The sequence below is a fragment of the Anoplolepis gracilipes genome, chromosome 6 (genome assembly GCF_047496725.1).
Source record: "Anoplolepis gracilipes chromosome 6, ASM4749672v1, whole genome shotgun sequence".
NCBI lineage: Eukaryota > Metazoa > Arthropoda > Insecta > Hymenoptera > Formicidae > Anoplolepis > Anoplolepis gracilipes.
The window spans coordinates 8,657,978-8,672,421 of record NC_132975.1 but is presented as its reverse complement, the minus strand read 5'-3'; the positions used below and the strand labels follow the sequence as shown (position 1 = coordinate 8,672,421).

Here is a 14,444-nt window from a genome sequence, read left to right as displayed (position 1 = left end):
CAGGTTAATATACATACATACATATATGTATATATGCTACGCGTCGCTTCGCACTCTCGCTGAGTTATTGTTACTCTCGCAATAATCTATATATCCACAGAATGGCCAGTAATAATCCGTATTCATTAATTCTGATGTTATCCACGCGCTCTGACTATTCGCGAGAGTTTTATGCGAAATTGTATTGCATGGTTTGTCGTTAGTCGTGATTAAAATTATTACATATATCGAGCGTGTTAATGGAACGCCTCATTAACCCATTTTATTTGTACAATTTGCGTGCTTAACTTTTTTGTTTTATCGCGTATTATGTATACTGCATCTCTATTTACGAATATTTTGTATACTTTTTATGACAAGACAATATAAAACATAACAGTGTAAAGAAGTTGATAATTGATTGAATTACAAGTACATGTATGTGTACAAGGAATAATTTTAATTTTATTTAATAAATTTATATATATAATTTTAATAAATAATTTTAACCAGTTATTAATATTTAAAATAACTAATAATTTTATTAATAGGTATGCTATCTAAGCTCATAATTCAAAAACTATCGATACAACGAAAGCACTCTTATTTGGATTTTTTGGAACATTTATGAGAAAAAACGATTGATGACCCTTTGTGTGATGAAAATTGAATGTTATATATTACGCACGTATTATATCAGAGATGTGTTATAAAAAACAGGTTTGGGGAAAAATACGCAAAAAACGACGAGCGACAAAAGTGCCTCGGCATAAGCGTATCTGCCACACACGCGCAGTCCGGTGCATGCGTCTAAGTGCGTCGCGTTTCGCAACGAACGACCGTGCGTGACATCCCGTCGCTTTGCGAGCGACCCTAATTGCCGGCCATTAAGTCGGCGCGAGTGTTAGAAATCGCTAATCGAATCAGCGGCCGGTAGGTCGCAGTCGACGGTTACAGCTGTAATTGCGTGTAAGAAATAGAAAATAAGCGGCTGTTACGTGCATCATTAGGCACGCGCGCGTGCATTGCCTCTCTCGCGACGCTTTAAGTTCAATTCATACACTAAAATATTGATCATATGGTGAGAAAAACATTGTAGCCATGATTACTCCATTTTTTTTATTTACACTTCATTCTTAAAACGTGTCAGCTTTAAGTGAGTCCCTTCAACTTATTAAATTATTAATAAACGACGTTTTTTTTTTCAATTGTCGTTTATAAAATTATTATTGGATAATGCATTATAACACCGCAACTATGTTCTTTACGTATCATGAAAATTGATTACACCTCTTAGAGTAATTGACATATCTGAGAACTAATCAAATTAATTGACTTAAATAATTTTGATCAATTGTGGAAAAAAGAAATCAATGTACGTATTAAAAACCTATTTATGCACATACTTAATTATTTCTTTAACAGCTTCATGTTTTATGCGGCAGATGCGTCTCCTTTCGGCCTTGGATATTATTATTCTACGCAGAACGAATTCCGGTAGCTTTACCGACAGACAGCGTAAACGCGTTCGAGAGCGAGATTGTCGACGCCGGGCTCAAATCAAGACGCCGCCTAATCCAATCAGGGATGGTAATTGCGTGCGTAGCTCGGGGCCAGGCGAGCCATCGGAAGGTTGCTCGGGGGTAGACGGGATGGTTGGCTGGCAGACTACATCCCCGAAACGCGAGGGGTGACTCAGAGTTCATCCCCGGTAAGGACGTGCGCGCGCGCACTCCCGTTTGCTCGTCTCTCTGCGTATCTAAATCAACCGCGCGTTTCCACGGCGTCGATTGAGCACGCAAATCCATTGCCACTGTGTGCACGCTCTTTGTGGAAACGCATTATGTCTGTGCGCCGCCAAAGGAAATTTCCATCTAGGAAAGAGAGATATGGCAGATACATGGAAAGAGATTATAGCGGTTGATAATAATTGCAACTGTGATTTTCGATTATTTTTGGTTTCTCTGTGACAGTCTGTGTAGGTTGAATTTTTTTTCTTCGTAGCAGTCTTTAAATGTAGAGATATTTATTTTCTATTATGTATATACTTTCTTATTCCCTTTTTATCTTTAAAATTAAAAGAGAAAGATTAAAAGATTAGAAAATTAAAGTGACTATGCAGAATTATTAATTAAACAAATTTCAAGTGTATATATATATATATATATATATATATATATATATATATCGAGGAAAATATCGTACATTTCTAAAATACAAAATTTTTATTAAATTTAATTTATAAAATTTTTATTTTAAAATAAATAAAATTTATAAAATTTTTTGTATTCTCAATTTCATTAAACAATGCTTGAAAATGTGATTAGAATATTTAAAATCCCTTTTAATAAATCGAACATAGCTACGTATGTAGCACACATAATCTGAATAAAATGAGATTATGTAAAATAGTAATAATTTTTCTGCTTTCATTCTCTGATGCTAATTACTCTTACGCTTAGTAAAATGGGCCTTTTGTTCCCGTATTAACCACCTTTAAATTTTACCCGTGGCCTAATAACGAATTAAAAGTCCCATGCAAACATAAAGCGCGAGAACTGGCGAAAATTGGCGAGTTGATTACACTGATACTAATACGCGTGAATTGCACATAAACGCTTACATGTATGTGAGAAAATTAAGAGTTTTCATGGTGTGCGAGAGCTTTCGGTGCAGAAATTGAAGGTTATTCTCAGGCAAATTGTAAAAAAACACGCACCACATTGTTCGGCCCAGCCGTTTTTCCCCTCGCGAAACAACCCTCGGTGATCCTAAACTAGTATCGGTGGTGCCTGTACACGTTGTCTCGTCGAAGAGTAGCACAGCCATCGACTCTGTAATTTCATACCACGCAAGCTATGTAACATGCTAAACATTCAATCATCGACGCTACACGTCTGGCTTTGAAAACCAACAACGCGCGTCAAAGAGAACCGACACGTTTTAAGGTAGAAATTGTAACGCCTGTCGAATAGAGCTCGAAATCCGATCTGTTAATGCGATACATTAGTTATTCTTCTTGGAACTCGTACATTTCAAAAGATTCTTATTCACACGTGAACGAATGTGATTGAATTAAACATCAAACATTTTGAAATGGATCAATAATCCAGATATGTAAAACTGATAATTATTATTAAAAAAAGATATCCAGAATCTTAAATCTCTTTGTTAACGTTAGGTAAAATTTATATTTTAGAGCATCGTAAAACTGTCGTGATTTTTTTTCCAAATTTATCCCAGCTATTTGCTTGTTGAGTCTAATAATACTTGCGCAATAGAATCCTATTAAGTTGCAAAGTACAGAGTGGTTCTTTGACACACGAAAATGGAGATCTGATCGGTTTCAACTAAGCATGAAGTCGATATCCGTCGATCCCGAGACCCGTAATTGCGTTCGCACAATGCGTACATGCAAACGTCATCGCCTGTACGTACGCGATAATGGTCTCCGATCCTAGAAACTATCGGCTTACAACCTACATGCCAACCAAGTAGAACATCAGTACATTCGGCGATCCCATGCATTTCGATCGTCGTACGCATATAGGAGTACATTCTTACTTCTCATAGATGTATTCGTTTTCCAATTAATTAGCAAAAATAATTTTCTTTTTCTTTTCAAAGATAATTGCAGTTTCAAATTATTTGTATTTGCAAAACAGCCGCTTTAATTTCATACTTTGTGTAATATTATACTTAAAATATAATACTTCGAACTACAACTTTATATTTTTAAAATGAAAAAAATATGATTTATGAAATATCACTATTCACATATCTAACACACGATAATTCAAACACTAAAATAATTATATATACACATACTTTGTATTAACTTGATAATGTATGTATTTTTACACACTGTAAAATGCCTTTTCTCTTTTCTATTTTTCTTGTTTAAAAAAAGGAAGAAAACGTGCTGTTCGATATGACTTGAAAAAGTCTGATACTTTCAGCGTTAATTGCGAGGGAGGTGATCGCCCGATTTGCTCCGTAGGCAAACTCGCTCGGGAACAAACAACGAATGTCTCCGTGAAATACTGAGGAAGTTCCGCGCCGTTATAACCCGATAAGCTCGTATTTTCTCGGACGCCAGATCCGACGCACCCCTTACGAGCGCGCCATCATTCATACATCGTCGATTACCCAAAATAGATTTAATCAGCGAGGCATTTTCGCTGCCGCGAGAATATATATCATTTCTCTTTCCCTTGTGAAAATGTTACAAGCAAGATAAATTTTATGTGGGTAATTGATAGATTACAAGTAGAACACGCATATATATATATAATATTTTTAATTTTTCTAATATTATAATGTTATAGAATCTTGTATAAAAAGACAGCAAAATAGTAATTAATATATTTTTGCATCAGTTACATCAAATAAAGCTGCGCTAGGAAAACGAAAAGAGTTGTCAGTTTGATTGTAAAAATTTCGCCGTGGAAACATTCGACGTACATTGGCGTTTATTGCCTTAACTTGCACTAAAAGAAACAACCGTCTCCGAAGGTGGAGATAAGACCGTGTGCGCGGTCTCGTGAAACACGACGGAGAATATCCTCGGGGATTTCTCGTGTCACGTGTCACCGGGACACTTTCGATCGAGCTTCCAAGTTGACGAGAAGTGGGGGATGCCAAATGGACGACTCGGTGGTAGGAAACGAGCGTGAAGCACGGAGTGATAGATGTTCACGCCCGTACATTGCCATTCGACGCGTGCGAGGCGCGTCGTTATTACGCACAATTAATGACAGGCGCCAATATAGTGGTTATTTTTCAAAGTAAGTTGGATCTTCACGAAATATATAATTTCATTCTCTTTTATTATTTTCACGTCATCATTAAAAAATATATGCGCACACATGGTCGTAAAGTTATTCATAGATAGGTGTAATATAAAATAATTATATTATAAAAATATAATATAATAATAACAATAATAAAACATAATCCTATTGCTTGTGCTCTTCTCTATTATTGTGTTATTAACACAATATCATATAAAGCATTTCGAATTTTTTTTTGTCAGCCATTGGAACATTCTAAACCTTCGCTCCTATTATTCATGATCCTCCGCAAGCCTGTGCTAAAGTCTCCCTATCGAACGATACATCAAGATGTTTATGTTCCCCCAAATACTCGTATCTTTTGCAGCACCCTTCCCGATCTTTTCTTGCCAAAGTAGCGTTCTCCATGTCAACCAGCAAGACAACTGGAAACGCGGTAGATTCGATCGGATATCGTCGGAAAGAACCATCCGTTTAGGTTTCTCGATATTCTTTGGGTCTTGATGTGGGATCGCGCGGGGGGGTTCGACGAGACTTAACATGTGCACTTTATTGTCTCTTAGGCGGAATAACACGCGTTATTTGGCGCGAGACAAATGTTTAAATTGAAGAATACCAGAGGCGGGGGCGGCCGCGAAACTCCGTATATCTCTCGCCGCCAGTGTTTCGCCTCATAAAGGTCTGCTCGGCTGTCCTTTCTTCCCGCCTGCTTGGTTGTCGGGAGCACGGCGGGTCGCTCTTTGTCATCCCTTTTATGGTTGTCGCGAACGCGCCGCAAAATGACGTCGGGAAGTCTTTATGTCGCGGAGAACGCATTCGCGGCGACTAATGTGTTTTATCGAATAAATTAGGCTAGGCTGTTAACACAGTAGAAATATATGTATCTTGGGTAAGTAATTACACACATAAACACTCACACATATAATGATTCTGTTTAAAATGTAATTGAAAGAGCTATAATTGCAAAACAGAGTAATATATATATATATATATATATATATATATATATATATATATATATATATATATATGTACATATATCTTGATTTTGTGGGCTTTGAAAATCTCAAGGGAAAATAGAGAGTACGTGTCTATTTAAATATAAATTGGAATATTTAAGATATTTTATTTCAAAAATTTTTTAAAGTTTATTGGAAGAGAAGAATTAAATTTGAGAATACATAATGCATTCTAAATTTGTAGCAATATTCTTTTTCACTAATTTAAAATCGACTTATTCATAGCGCAGGTTTTTTTGTAAACTTTGTGATATTTACCGTTAAAGTGTCTTTGTTTCTAGTCAAAATTCAATAAGCAAGATTTTCAAATTACAAAATATATTAATAAATATAAAAAATAAGAATGTTCGTGTGAATGGAGGAAAAAAATATGTCTTTAAAATTCATCAAAATAGGTAAGCGAACGATAAGATTTTATTCGATTCTCTTCTTTAAGAGCTACGGTGGTCCGAAGGAAGGTCCTTTCGCGCTTATTTCCGCGCGATCTACAGACGGAACGAAGCCTCCGGGAGGCGGGACGTTATTACCATAAAATAATGAAACGGGATCCGGGGGCATTACGGGCTCCGCGCGGTCCATTATGCGGGGGTGAGAGCCGTCTTCCTTCTCCATCTCGAGGCACGTATGCCTCACTGGACAGACAGATAGCCTCCTGCAATGACGGGGCGAAAGTACGAGGCTTTCCACAGAGTCTGTCTAACGCCTAGACAAACTACAGGCACGCATTTAAGCTCTTCGCATCTTTTAAATAAGCTTTTAAATAACGATAAACAAAATTAATATTATTGACAATGAATTCAGTAGTTTTTTATTTAAACTTTAAAATGAAATTTAATTAATTGAAAATTATGCATTAAAAAAAAATTTATGTACTAAAAATAATGATTATATTTCTGGATGTACACATATGTATATAATATATGTCAATATTACAAAGCATATGCGATATTATAGAATGATTATTTATCGGTTATTATTGAGTATTGTGGGAAGAAGATATATTGGTAATAATTAAATTAAATCTCAAAAAATATAAAATAATGAAAAATGTAAAATAAATTCGCATTTCATCTTGCTACTTTTTATCACGCATTGTATAAAAATCGCATTACTTTCGTATTATTATTATGGTGCCTCTTTTCCGTATACCATGAGATAAAATTTATGAGGGAGTAGTCGCGCTAGAATGAAAAGCAAGAATGTTTGGCAGTCACGAGAGTGCACTGCAATAAACGCATCACGGCTATATACGACTCGATATATCGCCTCATGATTTTCGGTCCCAGAATTGAGAGGCGCGTCGTGCACGACATACCGATGGCGCCGAAAGACGAATGGCTCGCGCGCGTCGCGATGGCTACACCCCAAATCTGTTCGAGATTTGGCGAGGCCGACGGGACTTGGAACGAGACTCACGTTCCCTATCGGGAAAGGACGCTGGGTAGCTCTTCGTAGGGAGGAACGTACTCACGTACAAGAGCTCATCCCCGGTATTCGACTCTCTCTCACGGAGGATTGTTGGGCTGCTTCTAATTTGGCTTGTATTCGTTATTCTAGTGAGATCATTGAATTTGGGATTATTTCTGTATTCGACTGTCATCAATTATAACAGTTCTTAAAAACATTAAAATATAAAATATTATAGATATATATATAATTTTATTTTACGAATGATTTTATGTAAACATATATTTAGTGTTTTGTAGAATTATATATTTAGTGTGACAAACTTTAAAATTTTTTTTTTAATTTTAATTGTTTTATTATAATTCTGATTCAAAAAGTGTATTAGCATTGCAGCAGCAGTCCTATTAAAATTTTTCAGATTATTGAGATTCAAATAAAAAATTTGCTTCCTTATATATAAATTATATACATATATATTTATATTATTTAATTATATATATAATCAAATAATTTTATATGTATTATATATATTATTATTGTCATTTTGTTTAATATTGTTATTTTTCTAAATATTATTCTGCTTTTTATACGTATATTAAATATTTTTTTGTCTTATTTTGTACAAAGATACTGAGAGATAGAAATCTAGAATTTCGAGAATCCTGGGAATTATTCGTTTTAAGCTTCTATGGTTAACTTTGACGACGAAACCTTCCCATTTCGTAGCCACCGGCTAATGGAAGGTGTCGAAAGGGCACTCGCGGAGGGGGGGATGGAAGTTTACACAGGGGTGAAAAGACGGAGCGAGAGTGCAATCTCAATCTCGACGCGACTCGCCTATTACATACTGAGTGTCATTTTCATTTCTGCTAGCTCGATCAAGATGTGTTTGTGTATGTGCCGGCGCGATGTATTCGATATATATCCTCTCATTCTCTTCTATGCAATCATTGAGTTGGAGAAACTTGCTTTCGACAAAGCTGATAAACTGCTAATGCTGTCCTTTCCTGTATATTGTAGTAAAGAGAAGTCTATCTCTTTATCGTAATTTATAATTGTTTCGTTACATTATCGAATATTTGTTTTTCTATCAGTTACAAATACGGATGTAAGTAATGTTTGTAAGTTTCTTCCATCTATTTTGATTCCTGAGTTTTCGTTTTAGAAAACTGATTATTATTATTTAGAATATGATATTAATCTATTAATTTATAAGATAATTTTATTTGCTACGATGGTATATTTTAAGAGACTTAGAAATATTAAGTATAATATAACAGAGAAGTAAACATATTTTTGTCAAATATAAAGAGAATATATATCGATTTTATTAAATTTATAAATTTTTGTCAAATTAAAATAATACAGTTAATTAAGCAATAATTTTATTTTATATTTATATTAATAAATATTAATTTTTTAAATTATATTTAAAAAGAATTCGCGCTACATTTCTCTTGAAGACAAAAATAATATATTACCACATTGTCGAGACGCGAGAACGGCCATTAATTTTGATGGATGCTTCGAATAGTCCGAGTATCGATTCTCGTAATACACCTGTGTCGTGATCAAACTCATCGCACTACGCCGGTAGTTTACACGCTCGCGTCGACGAAGAATGAACGTAACAATTTGCCGAAGGAAGTTTAATGCACATCCTCGATCACCGCCCGCGGACAACCGGTGCGTTTTTCTCGGGAACCAGGAAGGAAAGCAATTTTTCGTAAGAGCAGCATCCCCTTACGCGCATCCTGCACGCAACCGATTCAGATTGATGCCAACGATGCGCCCGCTTTTTTCGCGCCATATTTCCTGAATTATAAATAGCGCTTTGCGAAACGAAAGTCCTAAAGGTAGGATAATTTCAGAAAAAGTACAGCGGAAAAAATTTCTTACATTGAAAAAAATAGTTATTGAATATTATAAATATATACATTTAAATATTTAATTTTTTTTATAATATTCATTAATTGTTATTTCAATATCCAAAGTTTTTCTCACAAATTTTTTTCCCTTTAAAAGTAATCGTATATATCATCAATCAGGAGCAGAAGAAAAAAAGGGAAATCTTATTAATTTTTTTCAATATCTGTAACTCTGTATGTTTTAGAAAATACTCGGGAAAAAATACTCGCAAATTTTTTTCTGCTAATCTATTTGTAAATCTACAATTTTTCGCGCTTATTTTAACGTCACGATAGTCACAACGTAAACATATCGTACTCGTTCATCCATATTCGACTGTATTTTGCGCAGCTGCATCGAAGTGCATATTACACGTCAAGCTTGATCTTGCGTTGGCAGGGGAATTCACGCGGCGCCAAAATCCAAAATCATGCGAAATCCGCGAGAGGGGAGAGGAGAGGACTGTCGGACGGCTGTCACAATTTCCGGATTTCAATATTGACGGTTGCGGAGAGTCTCGCGCACGCGCGCCTGCGTTATCCAATGTGCAAACTTTCGCCCTGTATTTTAATTTCGCGACGCTCAATATGCCGTCGTCGTCGCCTCCGACGTCGTCGACGCCGGCGCTCTCTTCGTTGCGGAGAGTTTGCAATAACAGTTTAATCCCCGGTGATGAGAGACCGGAGAGCCTCCTACCACGCTCTTCCCTGCCCCTTACCCCTTCCGGGAAAGTGCACTTCAATCAAGCCACGTGTTTGATTTGGCGCTACCCAAGACGCACCGATAATAATCGATAAATCCCCGGGTGTCTGGTCCGCACCCAGACCGAATTCCGTCACGCGTTTTCCGATCGCGAAGAGATAATCTTTTCCGGAAACAATGTGATCCGCCGACGATACTTAAGTAGAATTTTGCGAGATTGCATAGGAACTTATAGTCGTTTACTTTATTCTGCTTTTCATTCATCTTTTGACAGTTTCAAACATTGTGGAATTAAATTTTGAATTGTAACTTATCTTGCATATTTTATCATAATGTTATATAATTAAACCGCTGAACGAATAGTGTAATAAATAAAAACTGGTGTTCTCTAAAGTAATTTAATTTTTACAATTTTTATTGTTTTTGTTTGACATTCTATTAATATTTTACAACGTAAATACAATTTTTACATTCCCTATGTAAAGCATAGTATAGTATATAGTGTAATCAGAGAATATAGAGAATCCAGAATCGTAAAGATACATCAGAAAGTGAAAAAAGACAATGTGACGAGGAAGGCGAAAAGGATTATACCGTAATAAAGGGCGGAATGTGAGAGGATGAAGGACGAGGAGCACTGCCATGTATGATTATACACCATCACGTACGATTATGGTCGCTCTCCCGTGCGAGACCGGTGCATTACAAGTTTATCGTAGGCGTGTATGATAGCCACTAAATTGAGATAAAGCAGGGGACGAATCTATGACAATGTGGTCACATTTTGAGAAATATGGTGACAGTTATTATGCATATTTTTATTTGATATATCAAATAGATAAAAGGTTAATGCATTTTTGATTATACAGAGAGAGATTGTGGGAAAAATTTTCTAATATTAAAAATATTGCTATTAAAGTTTTTTATTTTTAATATGATTCTTTTAATATTAAAGAGAGAAAACATTTTTTTAAATTATTTTAAGAATCTATATTTTATCATTAAATTTATGATTTATATTCAGAAAAAAGTTATGCAAAGAGAGAAATTGCATAGATAGAATTACATTACAGAGTAATTTTCAAATTGTATAGCATATTTGACGAAAAAATATATTCTTTGATATCTTTATAAATACAAATCTATATAGATTTGCTTTAATTTTCTGCAATTCAAAATAAATGTGATAATTACATCACTTGATATTGAAAAGTAAAAGGAATAAAAATTAACAAATAAGAAAAAAATAACTACAATTAAAATATAAAAATCGTATCTTAATTTGACATTTTTTATGAATTTTTTGAGACACTTTGCATTTTTCAATTTACGTACGAACCATATGTAAACTTATTTTTTACTTCTTAATAGAATTTCTAATAGAAAATTTAATCGATAAAATGGCTGTGGTGGAGATAGATAGATCGACGTTGTCTCTGCAAACGAGGAAGAATAGACCGCGAAAGGGGTTGGAATCCTAATTAACAGCATTGATCCGCGCTCATTTGCATGCGTAAACAGAGGGTTCGGTAGGCGGACAGATTCTTGGTAAATCCAAGAGCAATTCTAACATACAAGATAACCCTTACTGGTTTTGTCATTTTCTGCAGAATGCAACAAAATACAAAGAGAGCGATTTCGCATATGGATATTTATAAAAATATTATAAAAATTGACTTCTATCATATATATATATATATATATATATATATATGATAGAAGTCAATTTTTATAATATTTTTATAAGTATCCAAATTCAAGAAAATTTTGTTGATTATTCCATATATAATATATATATATTATTGTCTATATAATATTTTTCTTCAATTACGAGATTGTTTCGACTTTTGTGTAAACTATCTAGAATTGAGAAACTTGTCCCAAGATAAATTCGTAAAAATATACGCAAAAACACTATATATATATATATATATATATATATATATATATATTTACGAATTTATCTTGGAACAAGTTTCTCAATTCTAGATAGTTTACACAAGAGTCGAAACAATCTCGTAATTGAAGAAAAATATTATATAGACAATAATATATATATATATTATATATGGAATAATCAACAAAATTTTCTTGAACATTAAATTATTCGAGAAGATAATTTTATACAAAAATTTCGCAATTGCTTATTAAGGGAATAATGACGGAGTATCATCGGATGAAAGGAGTGATCTCATCTCCTTTATTGCTATATTTTCATATTCTGTGGAGCTCAAACAAAGACATTATACCTGCCTGTGCGTCGCGATTACCGTCATTAACCCATGGACATCCTGTTGCACATCTCTCTTCCGATATAATTTTCACGACACCCTCGAACTATCGCTTTGGCGCCGAGTGTCGTGTTATTATAATATTCACTGAAAAATCGATGTTCTCAACTCTCGTAAAAACTCGATGAGTATCGAAACGCAAATTTGTGTGAACTTATTTTCAATTTATAACACTATGCATAAACTGAAATAGAAATTTGACGCAATATCGGGACAAATAATTTAAGTGAATCGAAAAAATAGTATAAAATACTTGTCATATGTCACGACATATACAATAATGATTTGTGAAAATATTTTAAACAATATTATTCCACTTATAAATATATGTACATACGCTCGCGCGAATATTTTCATGAATTTTCTTTATATAGTAAATGTTTTTTATACATTCATTAATTTATTAAAGTTGAATTGTTTTAAGTGTTGTGATTGTTCTCCAATGAGAATATATTTTTATAAATTTATATTTATTTTCGCTCTAATATAATATTTTTGTATTATAACTCAAATATTTTCAATACTATATTTTTGAACGTGTAAATAATTCTTCCAAAAAACTTTCAATATGTGCTTGAATTTTTTGATCGAATTTATCGATGAACATTGCTTGTCTGTAAATTACAAAAATATGTTACCTTTGCATTCGTTTGAGCGGAACTAATGGAAGTTACTTTCCGCGAAAAAGAGGAAAGATTTTACAGAGTCGCCGACGGCAGATTCATCAAGAAATGCGAGAGATTCCTGATTTTCGTTTTATGAATTTTTTGTTGACATACGCGCGGAAAATTTGATCGGTCAGCGGCCTCGAAGTAACCGGTCTGAAAGAGCGTTTTGAAATCAAAGTATGGTTTCGATATCCATGTCGATAAATCGTACGGCGATTGATACAAACGCTTGACTAAGTTTTTTTCTCTAGACACGATCAAACGTTTTAACCAATCGGTAAACACGTACGAATTTGCTTGCACGACTGAAAGAGAGATATCGTTAATTGAAATCCGCTTGGATTTTAATAAAAATAGAATTTGACGAAAAATATAAATTATCATCATTTTTCACAAAAATTTGGAACTTTCTTTTATTTCGTATATTCTTGAACAGATATAAATATTTATCAGAATTAATTATTTACTTGATTCATCAGATGATTCCTTATAAAAGATTAGCTAAATAGATTGCATATTTATTAGTAGATTAATCAACTTTGTTAAAACTATATTTAATATATATATATATATATATATATATATATATATATATATATATATATATATATATCGTTATTTTATATTTTTTATTATTGTATTAATATTAATAACTTCTTTCTCTGGGATTATTATACTTATTAAAAGTAGCGAAACATTGCTCTAATCTGTACAATGCAATTATTTTGCTTCTTGGCATGACACGCGAAATCACCGGCAAAATTAAGCTATATTGTTGAGGAAAGAATTTGGCCATTGTGTAGCTCGCGGCTAGATGCGTTTCAATGCCAATGAAAATTATTATAAAGTGAGTAATTAAAAGATAACGAACTTCATGGTTATGTAGATCGTGCTAAGAACGAACTGTGTTAGATTATGTTCTGTTTCGAGTTTGTCTTCATCAGATGAGAAACGGCATGTTTCGGAGATTTGTTTAATCCTTTACTGGCCATTGTCATAATAAAGTAATATTTATCCCATGATTAAGACTTTTTGTATAAGTATCATTGTATGCGTTAAAATTTCAGTATGAATAAACAGTATTAACAGTATGAATAAATGATGCAACCTTATATTTTTTAAATTATTTTTTAATCTTTATTTTTTTTATATATATATTCTTTTATTTCATATTTTTTATAATACTCTGAAAACTATATTTTTATACTTTACTAAAGCACAATATATTTTATAACTATAAATCCGTTAGACTTCATATTGATTATTCTTGTTTTGAATTAGCGGATGAAAACATGGTTTATTTTTATGATTCAAATCATGTTCTTCCACGAAGTCCTTGATGGCGATTTTCGATTAACGCACACAGTCGTCCCCTTATTTTCGTCCTGCCATACCGAAGTCCTCGAGGTCCAATTGCGACGACGTGTGGTCGATTCTGGCGAGTCTCGAGTCATTCGAACTTAGCATATCAAAGCCCTTATCGAGGCTAGTCGAGGGCAGCCGCCATCTCCAGATGACCGAGATGTCGATATTCCTCTGAAAATATCCCAGGGAAATACGAAACTCAGAAAATTTGTATATATAATATATACTCGCCTTCTCGGTCAGACGTGATATAAATACTTGTCTGAAACTGTTGACAGATCGTTTGAATCAATGTGAATAGTTGAAATGCAG

General features: G+C 33.8%; 1 long non-coding RNA gene across 2 annotated transcripts in view; it reads left to right on the top strand.

Moving 5' to 3' along the window:
• Positions 1-14,444, top strand: part of LOC140666491 (uncharacterized) — a 263,412-nt gene that overhangs the window by 115,931 nt on the left and 133,037 nt on the right. Inside the window, exon 4 of one of the 2 annotated variants that reach the window (XR_012046762.1) lies at positions 1,425-1,908. The exons of the other annotated variant lie outside the window; for it this stretch is intronic. This is a non-coding gene — a long non-coding RNA (uncharacterized lncRNA). Of the gene's footprint in view, positions 1-1,424; positions 1,909-14,444 lie in introns of those variants that run through there. 2 annotated transcript variants of the gene reach the window in all.